The sequence below is a fragment of the Coregonus clupeaformis genome, chromosome 8 (assembly GCF_020615455.1).
Source record: "Coregonus clupeaformis isolate EN_2021a chromosome 8, ASM2061545v1, whole genome shotgun sequence".
NCBI lineage: Eukaryota > Metazoa > Chordata > Actinopteri > Salmoniformes > Salmonidae > Coregonus > Coregonus clupeaformis.
Window position 1 is genome coordinate 65,975,050 of NC_059199.1, and position 22,055 is coordinate 65,997,104.

The 22,055-nt window shown below is 42.5% G+C and overlaps 1 pseudogene; it reads left to right on the plus strand.

The window, feature by feature from the left end:
• The first annotated feature begins 335 nt into the window (after positions 1-335).
• Positions 336-22,055, plus strand: part of LOC123481328 — a 76,086-nt pseudogene continuing 54,366 nt past the window's right edge.

The window sequence follows — 22,055 nt, forward strand, 5'->3', positions numbered from 1 at the left end:
TGTTATTTCATAGTTCTGATGTCTTCACTATTGTTCTAAAGTTAGAAAATAGTAAACATGAAGAAAAATATTTGAATGAGTAGGTCTTCTAAAACTTTTGACTGGTAGTGTAGGTATAGACTTAACAGCAATAAATAAACAATTACACACAGTTAAGATGAGAAGACTCAAAGTCTCATTAATTAGGTGGCAGAAGTAAGGTTTAAGGGGTGTTTTGTATCTCTATGTCCTTGGAATTCCAATTCTGATAAGTGATAAGAACAAATACAGGGTAGGAGGGTGAACGTGTTGTCTGGCACCCGTCCCAATGTGGAGGTTCAAGAGCAGAACTGAGTTACGGTCAGGATGGACTTGAATCAGACTGCCATGATGCGGGTGAAGCTGGTGTTGCTGGCCGCTGTGGCTCTGTCCCTCCCTATGCTCTCCAATGGTGAAGTGCTGTGAGTACATCATAAATAAGATAGTTTACAATGTGGTAGAACATTTGGCAATTGTAAAGGCAATACATCAGCCATCATTCCTAGAATTGTCATGTTAAACGTGTCATAGAAACATTGATAAATAATAAATATTACTCCTAAAAATTGTAGAATTAATAGCTAGGTTTCCATCCAATTGGCGACAGATTTTCATTTGAATATTCTAGAATCCGCATAACGAATTTGTTGCGGACAAAATTGACTTGTTGTGGATAAAACTCTGTGTGTAATGACGTGGTGCACATAAAATGTACTTTTTCGGTTCAATATGTTTCCATCGCATTTTCAACTCTACCAATAGTTTTGTCACAAAAACAGTTTCGTTAAATAGCAAATGTGCTTACTCCGGTCTTGGCACGTGCGCTCTAGCTAACAGCTCGCAGATACAGTGCGGGTATGATAGTCTAGATTATGCAATTATTATGGATAAGAGCGAGAATATTTGTATTTGTCAAACGGCAGTCAAGCATCGATCATCATATCGCCAGAATAAGACCCTCAATATTTATTGGAAAGGAGCATCAAGATCACTGTGCACTTTTAACCACTCTGTAAAGTTCATCATAACTTCATAATTGAATCTGTTGCCTAATAAACTGCATGGTTTCCCGGATCGTAGTGGGAGGACCACACACCATATAATCGCGTGACTCCAAGTTTAGTTAGACATAATGGTTATTATATCAATATTTGTGCATAAAGGCGTTTCCACCGCTATTTCTCGCATAATTTATTTTACCGACACAAAAAGATCACACCATGTCAAACGAACAAATTATCTGTCGGCATTTAAAAAATTGTACCGAACATTTCAGTTTACATCACAGCTGTCCTGATTTTTCTTTTATATGATCACTTTACTGTGGATGGAAACATGGTTAGTGCCATACAATTTATTGTTTACCAGTTACTGTGCATGTATTGTGGATTTATTCATGTTTTGTTTGCATGGTCACTGCAGGTACCATAATGTTATGACACACCAGTTGAATTTTTTAACCCTTGCGATTACACAAAAAAGTACAATATATTATAAAAAAGGATGGGGGAAATCCTTAAAGGGATTGTTCACTTTTTAAATCAAAGAGGAAGTTCAGGATTTTACAATTTGATGTTAAGTTCCTCACCCTGACAGTAGTCTATTGGCCAGGAGAAACTGTAATCTATGGTTTGGTTTTCTTTAAACAACCTCTACAAACAGCAGCTTACTTTAGCCTCCATCTCCACCTCTGCTATCTCCACCTCTGAATGCTCTGCTATGAAAAGCCAACTGACATTTAGGGTACTAGGGGGTAACTAGCCACCCCTGAGAACAATGTCTAATTGCTGACACAAAAAAGCAACCTTTGGAAAAACATTGGTATGTGAATGAAGGTCATGCTTAGGCGAATAAACTATAAAGGGGAATAAATGGCTACAGTTACACTTCTTTTAGTTATTTCATGAAATGTTGTTTTTAGAAAAGGGGCGTTTTTTAAAAGTACCGGGGTAATATTCATTGAAATATAATATTGGAATGGAATATAACTAATAACATTAAATAACATTGGAATATAACATTTAATAACAATAACTTAACTAATTAATTCAGTGTAACATTGAAGTGGCAACTCTCTTATGCTCTGCTATTGCACAATTCTAATTTGTACATAGCCTACTAGAACCTTGTTCAGGGGGTAATACATTTCTAACACACAATGATGTTCTCTGCAGTTTACTAAATGTTGCTATACTTTATGAATGGCGTGGGAAATGGGAACTAAAAAATGATTATTATGCTGCTCCAAACACAGCATGTTTCTGCAGACAGATGCCCAATAAACACAGATGCAGACAGATGCATTGGTCAGTCATTCCATAACAAAAAGGTCTAGGCCGTGATTCAGTGCAAGGTGTGTTATAGTGTGGTGCACTATACAGCCAACAATATGCCTTTTAAAGGCACTTTCCCCAAAATTCACAGAGATCACATTCATGGTAAACGCTGTGCATTTCAGCTCAACTGTAAATTATCTTTATCGGCTCCTGAGTGGCGCAGTGGTCTAAGGCACTGCATTGTGCTAGCTGTGCTACTAGAGATCCTGGTTCGAATCCAGGCTTTGTCGTAGCCGGCTGTGACTGGCCCGGCGCACAATTGGCCCAGCGTCGTCCAGAGTAGGGGAGTGAATGGCCGGCAGGGATGTAGCTCAGTTGGTAGAGCATGGTGTTTGCAACACCAGGGTTGTGGGTTTGATTCCCACAGGGTGACAGTATAAAAAAATGGAAAAAATTATGTATGCACTCACTAACTGTAAGTTGCTCTGGATAAGGGTGTCTGCTAAATGATGTAAATGTTATAGTGTGCTCTGCTATGACGTGCCTTGAATTAAATTCCGACCGTAGTCAAGAACAAATCAATCTTCCACCCTCGATATTTTTCATCTTCCTTTCTCCTCTCTTCACCACTGCAGGTATGTCATGTCTGCTCCTAACCCGCTACGGGTGGGTAGCATGGAGAGGGTCTTTGTTGAAGCTCAAGATTATTCAGGATCTGACTTCAATGTCGAAATCACTGTGAAGAACTTCCCTGCGCAAAATAAAGTGCTCGCATCCACAAGTGTGTCCCTGAATTCAGTGAACAAATACCAGGCACTTCAGGACATTCAAGTAAGTCTTTATACATATTTCCTCACATAAATTAAATGTACAGTGGATTCAGAAAGTATTCACAACCCTTGACTTTTTCAAAATTGTATTGTGTTACAGACTGAATTTAAAATGGATTACATTTACATTTTATGTCACTGGCTTTCACACAATACCCCATAATGTCAAAGTGGAATTATATTTTTTGAAATGTTTACAAATTAATTAAAAATGTAAAAGCTGAAATGTCTTGAGTCAATATGTATTCAACCCCTTTGTTATGGCTTTGTTATGGCAAATACAAATAAGTTCAGGAGTAAAAATAGAAACAGGGCAGTGAGACATAGGTTTAATCCTAGAAACATGAAAAGTGGGATGTAGCCGCGGGGCTATAGCGCCGTGAGAGCGCATCCGGTTTGATATTCTTGGAACCCGGGCGGTAGGAGAGGGAGAAGTTAAACCGGGTGAAAAGCAGGGCGCACCTAGCTTGCCTGGAATTGAGACGCTTGGCGGTGCGGAGATATTCCAGGTTCTTATGACCCGTCCACACAATGAACGGATGTTCCGCCCCCTCGAACCAGTGCCTCCACTCCTCCAACGGCATCTTCACCGTGAGAAGCTCACGATTCCCACATCGTAATTCCTCTCCGTGGCGTTAAGATGATGGGAGAAGAAGGCGCAGGGATGCAGTTTGAGGTCCAGGGCAGAATTCTGGTACAGGACAGCCCCTACTCCGACATCCAAAGCGTTGGCCTCCACCACGAACCGACGAGACGGGTCCGGATGAACTAATATGGGAGCTGTGGTGAAGCGTTGTTTGAGGTCCCGGAACGCCCGGTCCGCAGCTGAGGACCACGTGTACGGAACCTTGGGAGAAGTGAGTGCAGACAAGGGAGAAGCCAGGGTGCTATAACCCCGGATAAAGCGGCAATAAAAATTGGCAAATCCCAGGAAGCGTTGCAGCTGCACTCTGGACGTAGGTTGTGGCCAATCCACCACCGTTCTCACCTTTCCGGGATCCATCTGTACATTCCCTGCTGCGATGATGTAACCAAGGAAGGGGATGGTGGAGCAATGGAATTTGCATTTTTCCACTTTCACGAAAAGCTGGTTCTCCAGGAGGCGCTGGAGGACCTGTCAGACATGGAGCACGTGTTCTTGGGCTGAGTGGGAGAAAACAAGGATGTCGTTGAGGTAGACGAAGACAAACCGGTTCAACATGTCGCGGAGAACGTCATTAACCAGGGCCTGGAACACAGCTGGAGCGTTGGTAAGACCAAATGGCATGACCAGATATTCGTAGTGAACGCTGGCCGTGTTGAAGGCAGACTTCCACTCGTCCCCTTCCCGTATCCGCACCAGGTGGTAGGCGTTCCGCAGGTCCAACTTGGAGAAAACGGGGGCCCCCTGGAGCGGCTCGAAGGCCGAGGCGATGAGTGGTAGCGGGTAGCTGGTCTTAACCGTGATGTCATTGAGGCCCCGGTAGTCGATGCAGGGGCACAGGGTTTTGTCCTTCTTCTCCACAAAGAAGAACCCTGCGCCGGCGGGGGAGGCAGAAGGCCGGATACACCCTGCAACCAGGGAGTCCTCGATATAGGTCTCCATAGCCTTGGTCTCCGGACCCGACAGTGAATACAGTCGTCCCCGGGGTGGTGTGGTGCCCGGGAGAAGATCGATCCCACAGTCATAGGGTCGGTGCGGAGGAAACGAAGTGACCCGGACCTTACTAAAAACCTCCCGGAGGTCCTGGTATTCTGCGGGAATGGCGAGCCCACAAGAAGATGTCCCGGGGCAGGCTAAGCCGACTTCAGGCAATGGGCGTGGCAGAACGGGCTCCATTCCATGATGGCACCAGCAGTCCAGTTGATGAGGGGATTGTGTCGCTGGAGCCAAGACAATCCCAATACCATGGGAACCTGGTATACAGGAATTGGATAGCCTTGCTGTGGTTCCCTGACACTCGTAGGTTGATGGGAGTGGTATTGTGGGTGACCCTGTCTACAGGGCGCCAAACGTTCAGCTGGAGACAACCTAGCTCTGCCTAGTTGCATCGGCTCGGGAAGAGGCAGACTTCGGAAACTCTCGGGGAAACTCGGGTAGCCTCAGATTCTCTCAGAGACGGAGACGTCGGGGACTTCCGGGATGCCTCAAAGGCGAGGTGGAATCCTTGGGTGGGCAAGTGGAATCGGATCTCCTCTCCTTTCTACGTTCCCGCAGCCGCCCATCGATCCAGATAGTCAACGCAATAAGCGAGTCGAGATCCGTAGGTAGTTCCCGGGCTGCTAGCTCGTCCTTAACTTCCTCCGATAACCCGTGCAGGAACATGTCGAACAGCGATTCCGGGTTCCATGCACTCTCAGCTGCCAACGTGCGGAAATCCACTGCATAGTCTGCCACACTGCGGGAGTCTTGCCGAAGCTGGAGTAACTTCCGGGCAGCCTCTCTCCCGAACAATGGAGAATCGAAAACCTTCTTCACCTCATCCACAAACTCCTCCAGACTGAAGCACATGGCAGACTGTTGTTCCCACACTGCCGTAGCCCAGGTGAGAGCCCTCCCGGAGCGGTCCAAGGGGAAGGAGGAGGGCTGCAGCTCAAAGATGAGGGAACACTGAGCGAGAAATGCCCGACAGGTTCCCGACTCTCCAGCGAAGCGTTCCGGTGGAGGTAAGCGGGGTTCTCGGGAAGCCGGGATGGCCGAGAGCGACGCGCTGTTGACAGCCAGGTTACTGAGGGGCTGGGAAGTTACCGTCGTCGTAGGCTGCCTAACAGAGAACCTGCGGAATTGCTCCAGCAATTTATTCAACGCGCGGTCATGGCATTTGGCCAAGGTCTGGAAACCCTCCATAAGACCACGCAGCAACTCCTCGTGCCTCCCAATGGTGGCTCCTTGGGAGGAGACGGCATTGCGGAGCTGGTCCGAGTCTGCTGGGTCCGTCATGGCTCAGGATAAAACCCAGATGCAGACAGTTTGAAATAGCAAAACGTTTATTTACAAAAACAGGGGGCAGGCAAATGACAGGTCAAAGGCAGGCAGAGGTCAGTAATCCAGAGCAGTCTGAAAGGTACAGAAACGGCAGGCAGGCTCAGGGTCGGGGCGGTCAGAGGTTGGTAATCTAGAACAGCGTCACAAGGTACAGAACGGCAGGCAGGCTCAGGGTCAGGGCAGGCAGAATGGTCAAAACCGGGAAAAACTGGAAAACAGGGACTAGAGCACAACAGGAGTATGGGGAAAATGTGGGTAAGCTTGACGAGACAAGACGAACTGGCAACAGACAAACAGAAAACACTGGTATAAATACACAGGGGATAATGGGGACAAATGGTGGAGACAAGCACAAGACCGATCAGGGTGTGACAGCAATCAAATATTTTTTGAATGACTACCTCATCTCTGTACCCCACACATACAATTATCTGTAAGGTCCCTCAGTCAAGCAATGAATTTCAAACACAGATTCAACCAGAAAGACCAAGAAGGTTTTCCAAATCCTCGCAAAGGGCACCTATTGGTAGATAGGTGAGAATAAAAAAAGCAGACATTGAATATCCCTTTGAGCATGGTGAAGTTATTAATTACACTTTGGATGGTGTATCAATACACCCAGTCTCTACAAAGATAAAGGCATCCTTTCTAACTCAGTTGCCGAAGAGGAAGGAAACTGTATGAACATTTATGCACTCACTAACTGTAAGTCGCTCTGGATAAGATCGTCTGCTAAAAGGACTAAAATGAAACCGCTCAGTGATTTCACCATGAGGCCAATAGTGACTTTAAAACAGTTACAGAGTTTAATGGCTGTGATAGGAGAAAACTGAGGATGGATCAACAACATTCTAGTTATTCCACAATACCAACCTAATTAACAGAGTGAAAAGAAGGAACCTGTAGAGAATACAAATATTCCAAAACATGCATCCTTTTTGCAACAAGGCACTAAAGTAAAACTTTTTGTCCTGAATACAAAGTGTTATGTTTGGGGCAAATCCAATACAACACATTGCTGAGTACCACTCTCCATATTTTCAAGCATAGTGTTGTCTGAATCATGTTATGGGTATGCTTGTAATCGTTAAAGACTGGTTAGTTTTTCAGGATAAAAAGGAAACTAGAGCTAAGCACAGCAAAATCCTAGAGGAAAACCTGGTTCAGTCTGCTTTCCACCAGACACTGGGAGATTAATTCACCTTTCAGCAGGACAGTAACCTAAAATATAAGGCCAACAATACACTGGAGTTGCTTACCAAGAAGAAAGAGAATGTTCCTGAGTGCCAAGTTACAGTGTTGACTTAAATCTACTTGAAAATCTATGGCAAGACCTGAAAATGGTTGTCTAGCAATGATCATCATTATTCTTAAAATCCAAATTAATCTAACAATCCACCCCTTTGACAAAATATTCCCACATTCAGGATAAATGTATTTTACAAGCATGATTAATCTCAGAGATCACATCAGAACTAATAAACATTTCATCCAATTGCGGTCTTTCAGGGTCCAAATCCTCGTCATCCACCAAGCCTGGAGGATCGTTTTTCACATTCCCCTGGTCAGAGTCCGGAGTCAGTCCATCTCTCATCATTGTTTAGATACTGCATTTCACCAACGCCTGACTCACCAATCCTCGGACACAGGGAACAAGACAACAACCACATAATACAAGAATACCCATACAAACACTGACCGCTCCTAAGATGGTGGCTGTTAGGGTTTTCCATTTACCAAATATTTCATCAAACCACCCTATCCACAATGTACTAACTTCTGAGTTCAGTTCATCCTTCACTTAGTGCAGTTAATTCTGTAAGAGCTCTGGTGACTGTCCCATCCAGTGTGGTGTTGTTAGGGATAAATGTGCAACAATGGCTTATCTTTCTATAGACACCGGCCCTTTCTGCCTGATCTAGAACCAACCTCTACTAAGTTATGAGCGGGATGGCGGATAATCGCTCAGAGATCCCCTTTACTGCATCTCTAGTCTGGTCAATAAATCGTTGTTGGTTGTAATAGATATAATTTATCCAATCCATATATATTTTTTTTATTGTCACCCACCAGAAAAATGTTGTAGTAAAACTCTCCCATATTTGATTCATAGCTTTGTATTCGTCTGGAACACCCCTGGGGATGCCTATACCATCTATCCAAATTTGGCTATTTCCTTCCTGACCTATATTTCTCCTCCTCCTGATTATTCTTCCTTTCACTGGTCATTGATGACTAATTCTTACAGGTTGGACCAACAATACTGGTGCACAAGTACCCACCCATCCTTCTGGTAATGTCTGCCGAATGCTCCCTTTGTTAGTGCATGCCCACCACACATCAGTCAGAGGGATGGTTAGGCTCCTAATTTTTTTCCTCCCTTCCTTATCTAAATCAGTCACATTAATTATCTCCTTACAGCCATCAAAATCACCCAAGTTACGGGTGCCATTTCTATGTATGTAAAACTGGTATTCGCCAGGAGTTAAAGTGAATCTAGGTGGGCTGGCCCAGTATGTCAATTTTGCCAGCCCAATCCCTGTGCAATTTGGCTCTTTTTGATTGGACCCCAGGTCTAATACACAGGGAAACATTGCCTTTGGCATTGGGGCGGTCAACATTGTCGGTCGCCCAATGGAGCATGCATAACAATTGGTCTCCCCAAGGCCCTAGCGGTGTATTTCATCCACTTTAACCAGAGATTCTCATCAGGGACCCCCTCCACTTCCCCTTGGTTCCATTCTTGGAGGAGAAAATATTTCATAGTGGGACGGGTTAGTCGAATTGACTCCGTCATCCCTTGACTGATCTACTCGGTCTATTGCTGTTAGTGGATTAATGACAGTACCTGTGCTTTCCATATCTTTTGACTCCATCAAATGTAATCTTAGACAAGTATCCCATCCGTATTTGTCCGCGCAAGCCCAGTAAGTTGAATCTTACTCCCCACCCTTCTCTGACTCCTATTTTGTAGATCACTCGCCCTTGACGGTCAGTATGTCGGGTCGCTTCCCTTTTATTTCTTAATAATGGTATGGCCATAGCGTAATTGGTGCGAGGTGGTGGTGGATCTTGACATCCCACGACTATTGTCGAGACTATGATGCAGCTCAGGGTCACCCATATTCCCAAAACCGCCAACCCTCTCCTGTCTTGAGTCCTTCTGCTCGGTACCACCCCATACTCACACCCTAGGAACACACTACAGTGATGATAGGTCTGGGTAGGAGATCTTCGTTGACAGAGGTGACCCCCGGACCCTGTGGCCCAGTTCTGCTCTTCAACTCTGCGTGTGCTAAGTGGTGCTTGTATGTAGTCTTACCTTCTTGCAGTGGGTAACATGGACCCAGGTTCCTCTCTCTGCTATTCTAATGGCCAAGGCGGTGACCAACATAACCTGATAGGGCCCTTCCCAACAGGCCTGCTTCCAGTTTTCCTTCTAGTGACTGGATGCTCACCAGTCACCTGGTTAGATAGTGGGTCACCTTCTCCTTTAGTTCACCTGTGGGGCACAAAACCTCTGACATACGGGTGTGGTTAATAAACTATCTTCATACATGTTCAGATTAATCTAACAATTTCTGACTGCATTCTCTTTTTAGACTGTATCTAAAAAAATGTTTTTTTTAAAAGTATTTTGTCCTCTCCTTCGTATATTATTTAATCCTACAATTAGCCTCTTCCCCGCTCTTGACACATAGTTCTTCTCATGTGTCAATATTTACCACCTACCTAACATTCCCTTAGGTAATTTATCAACCAATTGCCATGCCTTTCATTTTTAAGATTGTCTTTTGCTTCTTTATTGCTCCTCCCACTTCCTTTGTCTTTATGGCGGCTACATTCGACTTTCATTCAGTTCAGAATCAATTAGTAATCCAATCAAACAATCTCTTATCTTGTAAAAACACTTATGTTTAGTTCAACCTCTGTTCTACCCCGGCTCTCCCGGGCTTGACCTGAAGACTGATTGTTGGACATGACAAGTCCATTTTTAGGTCACCTAAGTGTTCTGCCTAGCAACAAAGAATAAAAACCTCTATGTTCGTGATTAACCCAGTTATCTCTAATAGCCCACCAAAAAAAAACCCTCATCTTTAAATCACGACCAATGTCATATCCCTCTTTACTCTCTACCATTTGGGTAACATCCCTGATATATGTATGAAAAGCTAAGACTGTTTGGGAAGAGAGCAACAACATAAACTGTTCTTCCTCCTCAGAGTTCCAAATGATTTTACCATGGGCTGCCATTGCCTTCCCCTAGATAAGATCACTTAATTTACCCGTATGCAGTACATAATGGAGTACCCAAGCTTTACAGCAGTCTATCCTTACCAAAAAGCTCATAATTCTTCATCTAATTTTTTTTTCTCTAGTCCTTATCTACCTGATCCTATTGCTAAATCAATGATCTAGGCAATAGTTGTCTCGCCTTAGATTGTACATTCCTCTGATTACTGCAGCTTATTCCATTAATTTAGGTTCAAATATCCCCCAACAAACCGTTCCATCCTACAGCATAGTAAACACCACCTATGAACTGTTGAAAATCCCCTAAATTCAACATAACAACCCTTTATAAACATCATGCTGGGTGTGTTTTTTTTATTTGAAAAACCCAATTGAAAAATAACAATCAAAGATAGTTAGGCTCAACTTAATTTGGCAGCTCCCTCTTATGACCTAAATACTGCCTAACTTCACTACTGCTCCCCCTTGCCCTGAGCAATATTCCAATGAGATAAACTAATCTCTTTCTCCTGGTTATACATTTTGTTAACCTTCAATTACCATCCGTAATCTACAGATGGTAGTACACACAAAACATGATACAGATATCCCCAGTCCTAACCCATCAATAATGTTTGTATCAATCTAATTCCTTATAACTAATCCATAAAACCACTCAAAATTCTTAGAGTATACAATGATTATTTAATTATTATTTAATTGATTAACCTAAATCTGCTACATGTGATCTCATTTCAAATGATCCATTATCAATTATTTGATTCACCCCCTCTAGTAAAATCTCTCTCCCCTTCTATTCTGGAGTTCTACCTCTACCAGCTATTTCCCCTAGTGGCCATTAAATACTCTGCTCTCGTCTGTTCCTTTTCTTACTCTGTTAGTCTCTGCTTTTCAAGCTCCAGAAACTGTTGTCTCTGTCTCTCAGCCTGCTTGTTTTTCAAACCTAAACAGTTTCCTTCTCTCTATTTCTTTTATTCTCTCCCTCTCTAACTTCCTCTGTCTCTCTAAGTCTGTCTCTGCCTCTCCTTTTTCCCGCCAACCAGAGCCACAAATCATTCTCCTTGTCCTCAACTCAACCCTCACAGCTCTATTGCTACTTCAGTTCGCCATCCAATTTCTTCAACTGTTCTCTCTGATTCGGCCCTAATCAATAAAACAAACACTTGATATCGTTGATAAGCATACATTTAAGGATGATATTCCATAATGTCATTCGTACTTGTAACATATTTTCATAGACCTATCTAGAATACTACTAAAGCTATCTTATGCAACTTTTAATACACGTAAAAACTCTCTCTCTCCACCCATTCCCTATTGAATAAGTGTGTTTTTAACCCCCAACCACGCTCCAAATCTTCCCTTTAGCATTAACCAACCAAATACTAAGTAGTATCCGGTTACCATTCATCCCAGCCGTTGAATTCCCTCATACACACATATTTCACCTTATGCCATTCAAATGCCCAACACAACATAATAGTTCAATGCAACCCTCTATTGGTTCTGCAAGTCGCTCCGGGCCAGAGCGTCTGCCAAATGACCAAAAATGCAAATGTAAATATTCTCTACTTTCTCACTCATGACGTACGTCTACGTTTGAGTGCGAAAGTTCATACATATGCATCGTTGGACTTTATAGGTACCTCTCAAATAATCGCTTTGTGGTGTTTTTAGCGAATTCTTAATTGACACAAATCATTTTTTCAAACATTTTACCCGTTGAACGAAAAAATTGACTGTCCTCCTCCTTTTCTTTACCCCTGCAGTAACGATGGTTAAATATTCCTTTGTTACCGTTAAAGCACTTTCGCGCTTAAAAAAACCACTCGCTGTCTCTAGCCCCTCCTTTCGCTGTTTTTTCAACTCACATGCATCTGCCTAATCATATAACTTCTCTAACTTTTTTACTTCGAGATGCCCAATAAATTAATACCTCTTCTCCCTAATGGATCCATAAAACATATTTCTTCGATCTCTTCCTAACATATATCTTTCATCCCCCGTTAATTCTCGGACCTAGAAATCCCCCCCCCCTTTTTGTAATAATTCAATCCCGAATTATTTTCGTAGGAGCTAATATCTTAGTGCGCCTCTTGAGCCAATGTATGATCTGATTTTGTAATTAACCATTTAAAATTATTTAACCCCTAACCCAGAGTTTTTTATTTAAAACTCCGGTTTCATGAAAGGGGTCGATAACCATTTTTTCTCACGCGACCTAATTTTTACCTCCTTCCTTGAAACAATTATCACATCTCCCGATGGATTAAGTTTCACACATATACGACCTTATACAATCATTTGCTAAACTTATTTGCAAAGTTCTAGCAAATCCCCAGTCGTATACGCTACTCCCGACTCATCTATCTCACACGATGATAATTATCTCCCTGTTTATACTGTTACACTGCATCTCGCACAATGACAATATTAACTAGTTTACCTTGGTGAATACCCTTCACTCCATGTCATTTCGGACTAGTTTATTTTTGTAATAGCTATTTACTTAGGGTCATTTTCGGACCCTCCCCAGTCGTAATAATTATTACCTCCTTTGAGATTTTGGTAACCTGTCTGCCCTTTCCAAGAATTCCTATTCTTATACAAGTTCAAATCATTTCACCAAAATCCATGAATAAAAATGACTGACCTTTTCCTTGCAGTTTGGATTTAAATGCTTTTTCAAACTCGTTAACGTCTTTATCGTTCATAAAGAGTAATCACCGGCCTGTTTATAACCTTAACGTCGAAGGCCAGGACTCTTTCACGGATGCTATCACCCGCCCGTGCACGGGTTTCGGTGTCCTTAGAACGATAAAGATGTATTAAGCTCCGCTCAAAGGACCAATCTGTCATGTGAATTTCTATCTCTAATTCAACCTAAGCTTGAATCATTACCAGAGGTTGTAAGGCTCTGGTTTTAATCATCAATGATTCAAGGTCCACAACCAACAAGTATTATCTGTATATTTATTCATGGAGAGCTCTGGCGCCAAAAACACAAACATACGATTTTATACTTCCTGAACTTGACTCCTCCCACCTTTAGTTGGCTTTTCTAAACAGTTTCCGCCTTCCCCTTCACCCTTGAATGTTTAGTACCGCCCCCTCTGTTAGTGGTTTGACACTACATGATAATTCTAACATTTATACTGTATTTGGGGTGAAATCCTTTAGTCATTATTCTTAAAATCCAAATTAATCTAACAGGAAACCTCTTAGAGACATACCCAGAAAGACTCACAGCTGGGTAATCGCTGCCAAAGGTGCTTCTACAAAGTATTGACTCATGGTATTCAATACATATGCAAACATTTCTACAAACATGTTTTCATCTTTGTCATTATGGGATATTGTGTGTAGATGGGTGAGAAAAAATATATATTTATTCAATTTTTAATTCAGGCTGTAACACAAAATGTGGAATAAGTCAAGGGGTATGGATACTTCATATAAGATATTAATTTCACTATTTTACCTGTGGTTGTGTACTTCGCTCCAAAAATCCTCATCACTTGTGTTTTCTCAAACTTGTCAGATCCTGAAGGGGCCTGACTTCTTTGATGAGGACTACACAGGGAGCCAGTATGTGTACCTGCAAGCTGAGTTCCAAGGCCAAAAGCTTGAAAAAGTAGTCCTGGTCTCCTTTCAAACTGGCTACATATTTGTACAAACGGACAAAACCATTTACACGCCAGAAAGTATAGGTATGGCTGAGCCCACTGACCTAAAGCCTTTGAATTAGCATCACTCAGCAACCACCTCTGCTCAGGGGCGGACTGGGACCAGAAATCGGCCCTGGTATTTCTAACACACCGGACATTTTTTTTTACTTGAGGGCTCCCACACGGCCCGTGTTTTTTTTCTTGGGGCCCCCATTATTAGCTAGATAATTATAATTTAGCACAAAAAAAACCTAGTTAGACAGGCCCACTGGGCTAAAAATGGACCGGCCATCTGGCATTTGCCCGAAATGCCAGACGGGCAGTCTGCCCCTGCCTCTGCCCCTGTGAATCAATTTGATTCTTTTGGGGTCAGGTCGACACTCACATGAAACATTCATGGACATTTGGCTAGCTAGCTGGGAGATGAACATTGGGGATTTATTTTACCTGAAATGCATATGGTCCTTTTTTTGCCAGATCTTTGTAGAATTTTGACCCGGAGTCAAAATCGTGTTTCTCTACTTTATCCACAGATAGAACGATGTTACTCTATATAAACCCAACATCTTAAACTACATTCTTAGTGTATTAATTCAGTAATATTGTTTCAGTTAAATACAGAGTCTTCACCTTAAACCCCGGTCTAGAGCCTGTAACCGATTCCATCAACGTGGAAATTATGGTAAGTAGTCCTCATAAAAAATGAAACCGCAGTGACAATGCTTCCTTAGTAGTGGTTGATGCATATGGCCAGTTGACAAAATAGGTCTTTTCTGACATCACTCATGTTTACTACTGTCAGTCCTGAGTAGTAACAGATTCATTATCTGTGATCCGTCCATGTTAGTCTTTCACATTTCATGTATATTATTTATTTATAGAACCCTGATGGAATCACCTTACAGCAGAAAGATTTCAAACCAGATAATGGGATGATATCAAAAGACTTCACTGTCCCAGAAATCACCAGGTTTGTTTTTGTTATTCAATCATCCTAACACACATATCAGAAAAATGTTTGCCTGTGAACTCTTCTGCTCTCATTCTCTCTTTATATAGCTTTGGAAACTGGAAAGTGGTGGCCAAGTTCAAGAATACCCCACATAAGAACTTCACTGCAGATTTTGAGGTGAAAGAATATGGTAAGAAGGGTATTGGTTTGGGTGGCCTTTTATTAAAGGACAATTCCGCCACTTTTCAACCTCATATTCATTATCTCCAGAACCATACTGTACCAGTCTACATATGTGAAAATGGCACGTATCTATGATCTGTGGTTTAAAAGATAAGAAGAAAGTGGTCTAAGGCACTGCACCGCAGTGCTAACTGTGCCACTAGAGATCCTGGTTCGAATCCAGGCTCTGTCGCAGCCGGCCGCGACCGGGAGACTCATGGGCGGCGCACAATTGGCCCAGCGTCGTCCAGGGTAGGGGAGGGAATAGCCGGCAGGGATGTAGCTCAGTTGATAGAGCATGGCGTTTGCAACGCCAGGGTTGTGGGTTCGCTTCCCACGGGGGGCCAGTATAAAAATAAAAATAAATGTAATCACTAACTGTAAGTCGCTCTGGATAAGAGCGTCTGCTAAATGACTAAAAATGTAAATGTAAAAAAAAAGAAAGGTCCAATAAAATGCTTCTCTGTGACATCACAGGGTAGGATTAAAAGTAGGAAAAACAGTGATATTCTAAACCTGCAACGAGTTTCTAGCCAGAGGGAGGGTATTTTCACGTCAATGCAAATCTCATAATGTTTGAAAATCACTCTTTGTTTAATGTTTTAATCTCTGACAACGTCATTGGGTAGAACATTTTAGTTTATATATTTTTTCTATAAAACATAGAAATGCACCGTTTTCAATGAGATGAAAAGTGGTGGAATTGCCCTTTAAGAACAGGCTTCGCTAGTCTAGGACTTGGAGTGTTTGTACAGTGTTTGTAAATAATAAATAGGGCTGATATATAAAACATAAACTGAAAAAATATATAAATGCAACACGCAACAATTTCAAATATGTTACTGAGTTACAATTCATATAAGGAAATCAGTCAATTGAAATAAATTCATTAGGCCCTCATCTATGGATTTCACATGACTGGGAATGCAGAAATGCATCTGTTGGTCACAGATATATTTTATAAAAGGTAGGGGCATGGATCAGAAAACCAGTTAGTATCTGGTGTGACCAACATTTGCAGCGCGACACATCTCCTTCGCATAGAGTTGATCAGGCTGTTGATTGTGGCCTGTGGAGTGTTGTCCCACTCCTCTTCAATGGCTGTGCGAAGGTGCTGGATATTGGCGGGAACTGGAACACGCTGTCGTACACATCGATCCGGAGCATCCCAAATATGCTCAATGGGTGACATGTATGGTGAGTATGCAGGCGATGGAAGAACTGGGACATTTTCAGCTTCCAGGAATTGTGTACAGATCCTTGCAACATGGGGCCGTGCATTATCATGCTGAAATATGAGGTGATGGCGGCGGATGAATGGCACGACAATGGGCCTCAGGATCTCGTCACCGTATCTCTGTGCATTCAAATTGCCATCTATAAAACCGCTCGCCCACAAAACGCAATACACGCGGTCTGCCATCTACCCGGTACAGTTGAAACTGGGATTCATCCGTGAAGAGCACACTTCTCCAGCATGCCATTGGCCATCGAAGGGGAGCATTTGCCCACTGAAGTCGGTTACGACGCCGAACTGCAGCCAGGTCAGGACCCTGGTGAGGACGACGAGCACGCAGATGATTTTCCCTGAGACGGTTTCTGACAGTTTGTGCAGAAAATCTTCAGCAAACCCACAATTTCATCAGCTGTCTGGGTGGCTGGTCTCAGACGATCCCGCAGGTGAAGAAGCCGGATGTGGAGGTCTTGGGCTGGTGTGGTTACGTGTGGTCTGCGGTTGTGAGGCCGGTTGGGCGTACTGCCAAATTCTCTAAAATGACGTAGAGAAATGAACATTACATTCTCTGGCAACAGCTCTGGTGGACATTCCTGCAGTGCAACGCTCCCTCAAAACTTGAGACATCTGTGGCATTGTGTTGATTGACAAAACTGCACATTTTAGAGTGACTTTTTATTGTCCCCAGCACAAGCTTCTTGATATGCCACACCTGTCAGGTGGATGGATTATCTTGGCAAAGGAGAAATGCTCACTAACAGGCATGTAAACACATTATTGCACAACATTTGAGAGAAATAAGCATTTTGTGCCTTTGGAAAATATTGAGGATATTTTATTTCAGCTCATGAAACATGAGACCAACACTTTACATGTTACGTCTATATTTATGTTCAGTATATTAATTAATAACTAACTTCCTATCTAGTTACATTTACATTTTAGTCATTTAGCAGACGCTCTTATCCAGAGCGACTTACAGGAGCAATTAGGGTTAAGTGCCTTGCTTAAGGGCACATCGACAGATTTTTCACCTAGTCGGCTCAGGGATTAGAACCAGCGACCTTTCGGTTACTGGCACAATGCTCTTACCCACTAAGCTACCTGTCGAGAATTTTGTTATCTCAATGGTTGAAGTCAACTACTTCTTAAATCTTTGAATAATTCCCAAAAGGTTGTAAATCTGTTAGTTTAAATAAATTAAACAAAGACCCAATTCTGCTCATGGTCAGCATATTTATTCATGAGAGCGCTCTCCTACAAAATGGTAGTACAATCCTTTTATACGCACACGTCAGAGGAAAAATCCCACCCCGCTGTAGGCGGGCTGTATTTTTCCACTGTACACATCTTGTCCTGGGTTTAGCTCATGTGATTTTCCTCTGCTCTCCTGACCATCAGGTCACACACACACACACACACACACACACACATACACACACACACACACACACACACACACACACACACACACACACACACACACACACACACACACACACATACACACACACACATACACACACACACATACACACACACACACATGTTCTTATCATAGTCTACTCCTTGCTCGGGCAGGCTGCATTCCTCAGTTATCGCCGTCCTCACAATATTCTGAAACATGTTTCATACTCTCTTCCAAGCCTAACAGTTTCTCTCCTCCCTATTTCTTTATCTTGGTTTCTCAGTTGTCTGTAGACAGTTCTCCTTGTCCTTTGTTGTCTGGTCTAACTCCTACTCGCATTGCTAAATAGTAACACAATGTCATAATCTTAACTTGCCCTACGCTCACACATTTCACACAGTTTCAGGGTGTAATAATTAGTCATTAATAATTAGTTTAACTGAGGGTGTGACATTTTAGTAATATCTTACTCACACATTTCTTTATCAGTTCTACCCAGCTTTGAAGTCAAATTGACAGTGAGCAAGTCCTTCTTCTACGTTGACGATGATGAGCTAACGGTCACCATTGATGCCAGGTTGGAGCCATTGTAGAATATCAAAATATATTTATAGTTGTTATTTCCATGGTAACTAGTGGTAGAATTGCTACTTAACATGTCATCTCATTTACAGTACTCCTCTATCTTTTTCCCTCCCCCTGAATTCTCTGTGGTAATATGGCTGTATGGTTTTGGTCTGAAGGTACCTGTTTGGGGAGCCTGTGACAGGAGTTGGTTTTGTGGTGTTCGGGGTGGTCCAAGGAGATGACAGGACGAGTTTTCCTAGCTCTCTCCAGAGAGTGGAGGTTTGTGCATGTAATATGGGAGGGAGTTTATTTGTATGATTCGGTACACATACAGGTATTCACAAACATTCACCATGGGTAGTCTATATTTCATGAGCTCTATAGCTAGAATAACACAAGAAGTCTGACAGATGGACATCTTTACTTTTGTTTCTTATGAATGCAGATTAAGGAAGGAGCGGGCAACGCGGTACTGAAGATGCAGCACATTAAAGAAACTTTTCCAGACATCAATAACCTTTTGCAGAAATCCCTATACATATCAGTCAATGTGTTAACAGACACAGGTAAGTAGTCTGTTTGTGGTACGCGCATACTTTTGCATCTTATGAAGTGTGTGTTTGTGTTCAGTCTCAAAACAGGGAAGGTTTTATCATTCAGGTAGTGAGATGGTAAAAGCAGAGAAAAAGGGAATCTACATAGTCAAGTCACCGTATAGCATTCACTTCAGGAAGACCCCATCGTACTTCAAACCAGGAATGCCGTATGATATCTCGGTACGTTTAAGAACATTCACAGTTCACAGTTCACAACATCACAGTGTTCTACATTAACTCAATTACTATGCTATTCCAAAGTGTTGCCCAGTTCTTTTAACCAGAGAACCAACCAGGTAACTGTGGTCAAGGGGTAGGATGGTATATTTGGCTTGAATTTTCTTTCCCACCAATTACTCTAATTGTACCTCTTTCCATTTGTACCATTAGGTGTATGTGACCAATCCAGATGATACTCCAGCCAAAGGTATCGATGTGGAGGCTTTATACAAAGACAAAAAAGTGCTTGGGAAGACCCATGACAATGGTATTGCCAAAATGACCATTAACACGGAGGCGGGCAATGCTGAGCTGCCAATCATGGCAAGTTCAAAACCAAAACGTATCTAAGCCGCAATCCAATTATGTGTGCGTGTATGTTTTGATTTTATTTTTGTCAAGAACAGTGTTGACGCCTTGTAGTCATTCATTTTATTGCTCTATTTCAACACAGGTGAAAACCAATGTCAAAGAACTTGCATATAACAGGCAGGGCACACAGAAGATGACTCTCAAGCCCTATCAAACAAAATACAACTCACAGAACTACATTCACATAAACATCCATTCTGCAGAGGTCAAAATCGAAGATCAACTCAAAGTAGACCTAAGCCTCGGCAGCAGTCCTGCGGCCCAAAATGACAAACATGAGATAACCTACCTGGTGTGTACCAGTCAACTTTAATCACTTAGACTTGTGCATTTTACCTAGCTGGGGTGCATTGGTTGGCAACATTACAGGGCAAAAATGCTGCATGTTGTGTATGTATCTATATTTTTGTTGTTTTGAAAAACATAAAAGTGCAGAGGTGCCGTTTTGAGCAAGGAACAATAACCCTGGGTCTTGTTCCTTACTTAAACCGGGAACTCTCTGACTCCACCCATCACTGGCTGGCACTCTTTTCCAGTTAGAGCCAGTTTGTCCTTCCCGTAGGGATGAATACTGACAATTATCGGTCTCTGTGTTCACAGATCTTGAGCAAAGGACAGCTCATTTACTCCCAAAAGTTAGAGTGGAGGAAGGGACAAGGACTGCTGTCACTGACTCAGATGGTGAACAAGGATATGATCCCCTCCTTCCGTGTCGTGGCGTATTACCACGTGGGCCAGACAGAGGTGGTGTCTGACTCTGTGTGGGTCGAGGTCAAGCACACGTGCATGGGATCGGTAAGAATGTTGCCTTACTGTGCAGAGCCCATCGTCTAGTGGTAACACTCGGCTCTAGTCACATCTACCACTCTCCACCGGAGATTGGGGTTCAATCCCTGTGTCCACCCTTTCTACTGTTATACCCATTTGCCTGTCTCCCCCTCTTAAAACTGTTGCCTTACTGTGTTAGTATTTCTATGTGAGGTATTGCATTCAAGACTTCTCAAACATTACCTCCATCTTTGTGTCCCATAGCTAAAAGTGGATGCTGTCAGACCCAGTACTAGTTATCCACCTCGGAAAACAGTCACCCTGTCTATCGTTGGTGATCCAGGGGCCAATGTGGGACTTGTGGCCGTGGATAAGGGGGTCTACATCCTGAATGACAAAAACCGACTTACTCAGACTAAGGTGAAGAACTGCAGACTGAAAATACCCTACTTCTGCCACCTAATTAATAAGACTCTTTGAGTCTTCTCATCTAAATTGTGCATAATTGTTAATTTATTGATGTTAGTCCATACCTACAGTGGGGTCCGACATTTTTGACATGCTTGAAAAATATGAGCAAAAATGACTGTATAAAAGAAAAAGAAAAAAATTACTTGTTAAACAATATGTATTTTTTCATATGTATAAAAAAAGGGGCATGTGGTTAACATTAATCTGATGACTGTTATTTATTGAATTAACTAACTATGTTTCATTGTTACTCAATTCAATTAATCATGTAACAATTAACTAATCAGGATTTGTTTAAAGAGTTACCATCTCCCGAATTAAACTCTAAAGGTCTTTACCTATCACATCCATAAAACAGTCAACGTATTAAATTATAACCTCTTATCATATCATTATTCTGAACAGTCGTAACCTTCTTGGATCTGCAAAAACCCCAGCCTTACTCATGATTCAGTTCTACACAAATTGGTTTAATTATTTATTAACTAGCTAACTAAACAATAACACAAAATAAACATACACACTTAATACATGAGAAAAGGGGTCCCTAACAGACTAACAACAACATGACTGCTTGTTTACCAAAAGAGGGAGGGGTAGAGAGAGAGAGAGAGAGGGAGAGAGAGAGAAAGAGACACAACACTTGGATACATTTGGAAACTACTCTCACAGTAATCATAATGCTTTGCACACAAACCACCGCCCGTTTGGAGTAAGAAATCATGAATGTATTTACGTGTGAATGCCTTAGTTCGCCGTTTATCTCTGTCGACACCAAGCCTTCTTGGAAAAGGTTTGGCTGGGTCTCCTCGCGTGTAAGGCTCTGATTGTCCACAAGAGGTCAAAATGTCCTTCTTCTTAGTTGTCCGTGGCTCCAATGACTTGTCATGTAGTCTTGAACAGAAGTAAAGGGTGGGGTTTCCATTCACTCGTTCTGGAAGATTGGCCCTCTGAAGATAGGCTAATCAGCCATGTCGATGGTCCCCAATGGGGTGATGAGAGCAATGTAGTAGATGATGGTTTGAAGAGAGTAATAGAATGGTTCAACTTAACTTAACTTTTCTAGACACCGTACTTAAGACAGCTAATCAGCCGTAACAGTGATTGTCAGAGAGGCAACTTTATCGTCTCCACCTCGGGTTGATTTTCAGGGTTCAAACCACGAGAGACATGAGCTGCAGCTCAAGTCTTCCTGGTCTGAGTTCCAACCATTTTTAACGTGTAGCGCCTGCTTC